We start from the raw sequence: 8709 nt of genomic DNA on the forward strand, positions 1-8709 counted from the left end.
ATGGAAATATTGGAAATTTGACACAGACCACCTGGCACTGATGACATTCAGAAAACAATTGAGCAACAGAATGTGCCTGTCACAGTCTCTGGAGCATGGGACTTCTCTACACGGAAGCCGATTTAGCATTATTAAGCAATGCCTCAAATATTGAAGATTCGGGGGGATGGCGGAGATAGCTAAATATCAGTCTTTGAAACTTTACCAAATGACGTATTTTTTTTATGGTACTGTCATCTAGAGGGTCCTATCAACTCGATTCTTAGGGCTAGTCATAGATGAACAACTATCTGGAAACCGCACAGTCGACAATGTCTGCAAAATCATTGATCAGAAAACTGGCATCCTTGATAAATTAAACACTTGCTACCAAACACTATTATGTTATCCGTGGATTCTGCATTAATCATTCCCTCCCTAAATTACGGAATTATAGCTTGGGATAATGCAGCAAGTTTGCTAATTAATGGATTATATATATCGCCCCTCCCCCCCAAAAAAAATAATAATAATAATATTAAAAAATAAATAGATAAGTAAATCAAAATAAATAAATGAGATAAAATAAAAAAAAAAAAATAAATCGTATAACACATACACGTAATCTATTCTTGAAAATAAAATTCTGAATTAAAAGAAATGTATACTTTTCAACTTGGAAAGCTTATGTTCAAGCTTAACGCTAAACAATTGCCTTTGCCTCTAACTGATATGTTCTTAATATAGTTCGATTCATAGTCACTTCACTCGCCAAGCAAACCTTTTCATTTACCACTGAATGGGACATCATTCGCTCAAACGACGTTTGTTTTTTTAGAAATGATATATAAAAAAAGATTCACATCTTCAAAAAATAAAATTATTTCTCCTGAATTATAACTCAATTATTTAATTACCTACATGTAATTATAAATTACTGCGCTAATTAGGAAGCCTTTACTAAATAGCGTAGAGTATGATTAGGAAGCCTTTGCTTAATAGCGTACAATATGATTTTTAATACATATATTGATTTTTTTCACACCAATGATCTGTATTAAAATGTACCCATTGCATAACTGTATGCATTTTTTAAACATGCTATACATACAAGAAATAACAATTTCAGGGGGGACTATACATGGTGCTTTTTAGATGGTCCTCCCTCCCTTTCAGGTTATTTCTCATTTTGATAATCCACTGGAATATGTTTTTGGTGTATACTTCAAATGTGATTATATGTTCCTATGTCAATTATAAATATGAAAAATGGAAAGTGGACAATGAAAACAATTGACATGAATTGTATTGGATAATAGTCAATCCCACGCAATGGAATTTAGACATTCTGGTATGCATAAGCAGATAGCCTGACCCCGTTAACAGGGTGAGACACCACAACCATTTTTTTATCCAAATGAAGAAAAATTGACGAAAAATGTGATGTACATATGATATACATGTGATGTTTTATGTGCAATTGATGTTGCATCGGTAACATCGTGTAAATCAGCTGGAAGGCAATCATAACAATCCCATTGACGGTCAATCGGATTGGGTTCACCCTAGTCACTTCCCGTCTATGTGGTCTAGTGGTTAAGGCACCGGCGTTCAAAGCTGGGGGCCCGGGTTCGATTCCCGGCGGAGACATTTTTTCGGCATCACCAATTTTTCCTAAGGGTAGATAGGTCTGGGGAACCTTGATTTAAGCTATATACATGTGTATATATATATATATCCACTATCCATTATAATCAAAATACGATTAAACCTACTTTTTTAGCTTTAAAAAGGTTAAGAAATGTAAAATTTCGGTAAAATCACATTTTAAGTCTACAAAATAGTTTGGAAAAGCAAATTGCCTTACTATACCCCAAAATAATGTAAATAGACAGCGAAAGCAGAGAAATAAAGAAGTTGTGGCCAGCCATTTTTAATTTAGGCCCGGCACACTTATTTCTCGGACGCGAGACCAAAAATATTGATATTGCCATTTTATGTTGAAATACAGTAAAATGAATTAAAAAAAAACTGTTGTCGTATCGAAATGACAAAAATACGATGTTTGACCCATGCATAGCCCACGCTTAATATGTTTTACTATTTCTTCTTATCTGCAATTTTTAAACAAATTTTTGTCAGAGTGAATTTCTTTGAAATAATATTGACTGTTGCTGTTCCTGTATGAATTGCTTTTGAAAATTTACTTACCACTTTATGATGATTCATGATGAAGATATGACCCGCTACTGTGTGCGCCGGTATCTTCTCCCGATCACGAGTGCCTTGCTGTGTGAAGTCGATAGATGATCTGCCACAGCTTTAGCCACTGTTTGGTCTTGACTCTCATATGCTACATCAGCAATGAAGTCATCATCGATTCGCCCATATCCCATTTGCCACGTTGAAGTACCTCTTGATGCTGCTGTGAGATGAGACACGATATCCAATCCGACCTCCTTCTTCTGGGCCGAGGTGAAGTACAGAAGCTCCCGGAATTCGCTTGCATTTCCGATTATGTCCTTCATCAACCTGTTGTACTCGCTTCTGTTTGAGTTGTGAAGAGATGTCAGATACATTCCTGCTAGATACTCCTGAAACAGTTTATGAGGGAACTGGACAGATGAGACTGAAGAATGAGAATGATGTCTTCTCTCTCTCCGTGAAAGGGTTTGCGTTTGTTTAGTGAGTACTCCGACTTGGCAACCTGTATCCACAGAACCGGCCAGGTCTGGAATTCCTCTTCAGTGAATACTAGCCTCCTCTGATTGAGCCCATGCCAGGCAAGGCAACCAATATTGGATAGATGACATAGGATCATCTTCCGTTCTCGATCCACTTCTCCACCATTATCACTTGCAGACATATGGAGCTTGGAAAGATGATGATCTATTAAGAAGTGGATCATCTCATCAAACAGTTGGGAAAATGTTTGCAGTTTGGACATTGCAATACGGCGTTCACCATCAAAGTCTTTCCACATGACGCACAGCATTGCTGTGTATATTGGAAACGGGGCCATATTTTCTCTGATTACATCGTTGGTTGATATGAATTGGTTCAATTGCTCAGCTGAAGCTGTGTCTGGATGAAAGAACTTAGTGATGTAGGAAGAAAGATTGTTAGCAGAAAAGCCTTCGACCGCAATGAAAGCATACACCTTTCTAAGATCCAAATTTATCCGTACCTCATCTGATCGCCATCTTCTAGATGTGATTAGCACTCTCTCCTGACTTAAACAACCGATTTATGAGGATCAAGGCGATCTGGTGAGGGTTATTTAGATCACCAGCTAACTCGTCTAGGCCGTCCAGAACAAGAAAGACGTCTTTCTGATGTGAGAAGACATATTTGTTTAGCTGCATAGCTGTAACCATATTGTCGTCTGGGAGGTAAGACTTTAGTATCTCTCCAAGAGTCTTACCCTCTAAATCACGTAGAAGGACGAGAAGAACCAGTTTGAAATCTTGGTAGCCAGCTCCATGAATCCAGTCCCAAACAATCTTTGCACAAAGAGTTGTCTTCCCCACACCACCTTCACCTTCAACCAACAAACGTTTAGGAAGGACTCCGTTGACTTTAGTCTTGAGTAGGTCTGCGTAGAGTAGCGGTGCCTTTAGGGTTGTTCCACGGCCTTCTTCTATCAACGTTAAATTGGTGAAGATCTGGTCTAATTGAAATAGAAGACTGCTGTTCAGTGGATCTGCTGGAATCTGACAGTGATGAAGGGCAGAATATTCTTTGACCTCTTTGATGACCCGTTGGATTTCCTCTTCTGTCAGTGACGGTATGTGATCACCGGTCTGGCCTGTCACAAGAGAGAAAAAAAATGTGTAAATTCATAGAAGAATGCAATTCGAAAGAATATGAGTGGTGATGTGTTTTACTTAATGAACTTTTTGTATGATATATTTAGGGGGGAATATTTGGGAAATACAACAATGCATTATTAGTAAGAAAAAATAACTTTAGTCTCTTGTGATCATTATTTTGATTACTGTTTTTCATATATGTATGCATATACATATATAAATATGTATATATATATATATATATATATATATATATATATATATATATATATGTATATATATATATATATATATATGTATATATATATATATATATATATATATATATATATACATGTATATATGTAATTGTCATTAACTATCAGATTGCCATTTGCATATTACTTTTACTACTTATTCTAAATGTTAATTTCATCATTATCTATATCATCATTATTATTACCATTATGATTTTCATCATCATGATAACTCATCGTCAAACTCTCATTCTTATCATCAAGATCTTCATCAGATTATCATTATTATAAATTCAATACATGGCCGTAGTGTAGGGGGTTGTATAGTACTGGTAGTCCTAATCACCTTTTAGAACACTGTTTGCCAGCTGTACCAGATGCATGTCTTGTAACTTGTTGGACAGTATTTCCCTCGCTTCTTCATGCCGAACTGTTTTGAGCCATTCGCAAAGCATCTTGTAGGTAGCTAGCATTATGTTTCCAATGTTGTCTTCCTTGAATCGACTTATTTGAGCTTCAGTGAATTCTAGAGCTAGTCCGACCTTCCTAAGGTCTGATGGATCCATACCGTCAGCAAGGAGATACAATTCATGCTCACTTAGATCCCCAAGCCTAATTTGTATAGAAAGACATCGGATAAACACATAATGAATCACAAAGATGTTCCAACGTTGCTCTTCTATTTGATCACTGTGTTTTGGGGAAATATCCTTAACCTGAAGAATAAAAAAGGAGCATTCCATACATGAATCAGCAGTGGCGTACCGTGGGTCGCGGCATTGGGGGGGCACCAGCAAAAAATTCGGGTCACTTAGGGAGCGCGCGAAGCGCGCTCAGTTGTCAGGTATACTGACCTAATAGAGATATGTTAAGGACATGCAGTGCCATCAAACGGATATGTATCTCACTGATTAAATAATGCGAGCGCGAAGCGCGAGCTGAAAATTTTTGATATTGACGGCTAAAAATTGACATTATAAGCGAATTGTTTTGTAATCATGATACTTTTTTTTGTATATATTGACCCTAAACAAGGAAATTTTAAGGATTATATTTTAGAATCCATTAAGAGTATAAATATCTCACCATAGTCATCTAATGCTATTGCCATCCTTTGCTGATTTTGTTAGAATTACATCTAAACACAGTCATGAAGCACCTTTTGTAGTCATGTAATCATGATTATCATACGCATCTTACTAATCAAATACTGCAAGCGCAAAAGCGCGAGCTGAAAATTTAGGAAATATAGACCTGAAGAGGGGCATTCTAAGGGTTGTTTGTAGGAATTCTCTAAGACCCTACGTATTTGACTAACCAAATGATGCGAGCGCGAAGCGCGAGCTGAATTTTTTGGGTATATATTGACCACAAACATGGATATTTTAAGGACTATAGTTACGAATCCATTAAGTCAGAGTATACATATCTCACCATAGTCATCTAATGCGAGTGCCAAGCGCTTGCTGATTTTGTTAGAATTACATCTAAACACATGGAGCACTTTTTGAAGTCATTGTAATCATGATTATTATACGCATCTCACTAATGAAATACTGCGAGCGCGAAGCGCGAGCTGAAAATCTAGGAAATTCAGACATGAAGAGGGGCATTCCAAGGCTTGTTTGTAGGAATTCACTAAGACCCCACGTATTTCACTAACCAAATTATGCGAGCGCGAAGCGCGAGTTAAAATTTTTTGATATTCAGATCAGAAAAATTTACATTTTAAGGACTGATTTTAGGAGTTAATGAAGAGCAAAAATCTCACCAATCCACTAATGCGAACGTTAGCACGGACAGGAAATGTTTTATATTAAGACCTTAAAATAGGGCAATAACTTTCAGTAGTCATGAAAAATAAGAATATATCACTACTTAAAACAATAATAACTCTAATTGCGAGGAAATATATTATTTTGTTGTATATTGATTTGAAAACGGGAGGCTTTAGTACAGCAGGTTTATATATCTCGTTCAAAGGTCTATGCGAGCACCAGGAACAATGAAGACACAATTAAGCATATAATGTTTCATAAAGTTGTGAAAAAATGCTTCTTATGTTATATAATATAATATAACACTGTGATAAACAGCAATTTCTTCTTTTCCCCACTACGTTTCTCTTCTTTTTTCCCTCTTTTTCTCCTTTTCCCCGTTTTTTTTTTTGGCCAGCCGATTGGGGGGACACGCGCCCCCCCATGCCCCCCCGTAGTTACGCCACTGTGAATCAGGTTTCACCATTCAATGATAAAAACAAATAATCATATAAATAAATATAACGACTAAAACAAGCATTAACAAGTGTTTTCGTAATTAATCGCACCCTTTGAATTCCGTCGAATATCATGTACACTATACACGAATCTTATCGCCAATGATTGAAATTAGTCAATTGAAAGTCACTGTCATATTAATGACCCCATAATTCAACCTGCTTACTTGGTATTTGGACCCGGGTTTGGTTCCACGTCACCAGACCTCAGTAGGAGCATGTTCGCCATATCGGGAGAGCAACCACCATTGGATAAAGGTGATATGTCATGTCCACTGACTTCAGCGACTTGTATTATACGATACCCTGCCACCTTTTGATTATGAAGAGAGCAGAAGATAGGAGGAACAGAGAGAAAACAGTTATATACAATTTCCTTCGCAAACTGTATTATGTAGGTGTATCAATTCCATATCTTTCCGACTTTGATGGTTATCAACTATTAAAACATTACATGACATTAGAAAGGACAGTTTATTCGAGTCATTTGGGGTTTCTTAAGTGGCTGTACCCAAATAACCATTTATAAATAATATCTTAAATTATAGTGAATATTATGTTAATGCCATGTCCAAAAAAGCGAATTTGTAAACTTATTATGTATTATTCACTGATACTATTAGAAGTTATTCTTAATGATAATTAGGCGCTTACTAGCAACACTGTATTATGTTTATGACAGTTTATTCTGGGGAATGGCACAACTAATACAAATAGCAAAAACTGGTTTGCACCGTCAATTATTGACCGACCTATAACATTAAGCTATAAGAATCGGGTAAGACTCTCATTTTTAGATTATTGCTGGATAAATCTCGTTAGGTAAATAGTGCGTCCTTCTAAAAGGAAATCTAGATCGTCGGTTATTTCTTTTTCGACATAAGAAAACGATTTATGGTCTCTTATCATTATAAATTCAAACTTTTTTCTTCCTTTTGATACCAAATATGATATGAGTAGGGAGTAAATATGAAATATCAATTTTAATACCAAGTTGCGCAGGAAAATGAGTCGAAATTCGCTCAAGACACTCTGACCTTAGCATATTTTGTACTCTTGGTACAGTTTCTGCGAGTTTCTGCGCAAGTTGCTTTTGGTATGTCTCATAATATATCGCTTATCGTACTCCGCATTGTTTCAACTATTCAGTTTTGGTCTTTACAAATGATGCTAATTTTATGGCCGAAACTTATCATGATTGCGATATCTTTCTCTGAGGAGAGGTTTCGTTTTTGTGGGATGCGCTGTATAGGAATCAGAATAATTTGTTTTCACAAGAATGTAATGTTTATCTGTTTTGCATTATCCTGATAACGTTGTGTTGCTAATTATTCTAATTGAGTAAGATATGGTTCTAAAAAGGATCTTAGACCTACCCTGGTACACGACGATTTGTGTCCAATGCTGCGTGATAGATTCATCCTAGCACTAGCCGATAATTGGCTATCTATCCCCGACGGTAAAGGGTTTGGTGTCTTCTTCTCGTAACGTGTGCTGTCATCTCGATCACCAGTGAAGGTTCTGACAACCTGTGAGTATGACTCTGATGTGCCGTCTGTTTGGTCAGGTTTACTTGTTTGAGTTAAATTGCTGGAGTTGAGATGTGACACGCGACGAATTGTTATGTATCTCAGGTCCAACTCGTCTAGGTCACAAGACTTGGTAGGTTTGGTGTAAGAAGGATCAGGGACAGGAGTGGATTGCTTCTTGGTTAAACTTGTTGGATGTGTTGCAAGTGTACAGCCACCAGCACACTTAGAGCCATCCTGAGCGATGTGATCGGGGCTTTTCGTATGACAAGAAGAACCATTGACTCCAAAGTAACCGGTCTCAGAACATGATTTGACTGTGCTTCTATTGATGTTACTTGGCGATTCAGTTTTGGCTGGGTTCAGCTTCATATCGTTAGAGGACGGAGGTTTTTGGCATGTTGCATTACCAATTTTGCTATTTTCATCAGTTGAAGAGCCATTGGAAAATGAGTGGTGGCGATGGCCATTGTCATTTGCTTTTAAGTGTTCAGCCACTTTCTTCGCCTTTTCAATCAATTTAAGACCATAAACATACCTCCTTAAATAGTAGTAGAAGTCATATACTTTCTCCTTCCGGCGCATGTACGTACCAATCTTGACACGCCAGACACTGAGAGACACAGGCATGATGACATCAGGAGACTGCGTGATAAACGAGAAAAAAAATGCATTTTTAATGAGATGGGCAATTTTTTTTGGTAGTATCAGCAAGAGCATATTAAATTTAACGTGGTACACGTTACACGAGTTCCGTCTGATTTCTCAATAAATGAAATATGCAATATGATATTTTGACCCATTTGACCATGTGGTCAGAGGCGTCGATCCGGGGGGGGGGGGGGCAGGGGGCGATCGCCCCACCAATGAAAATATTG

The 8709-nt window shown here is 37.2% G+C and overlaps 1 pseudogene; it reads right to left on the reverse strand.

Annotated features, from left to right (window-relative positions):
* Positions 1 to 237: 237 nt before the first annotated feature.
* LOC121413023 lies at positions 238 to 8464 on the reverse strand (annotated as a pseudogene).
* Between the last annotated feature and the right edge of the window lie 245 nt (positions 8465 to 8709).

The sequence above is a fragment of the Lytechinus variegatus genome, chromosome 4, assembly GCF_018143015.1.
Source record: "Lytechinus variegatus isolate NC3 chromosome 4, Lvar_3.0, whole genome shotgun sequence".
Classification (NCBI taxonomy): Eukaryota; Metazoa; Echinodermata; class Echinoidea; order Temnopleuroida; family Toxopneustidae; genus Lytechinus; species Lytechinus variegatus.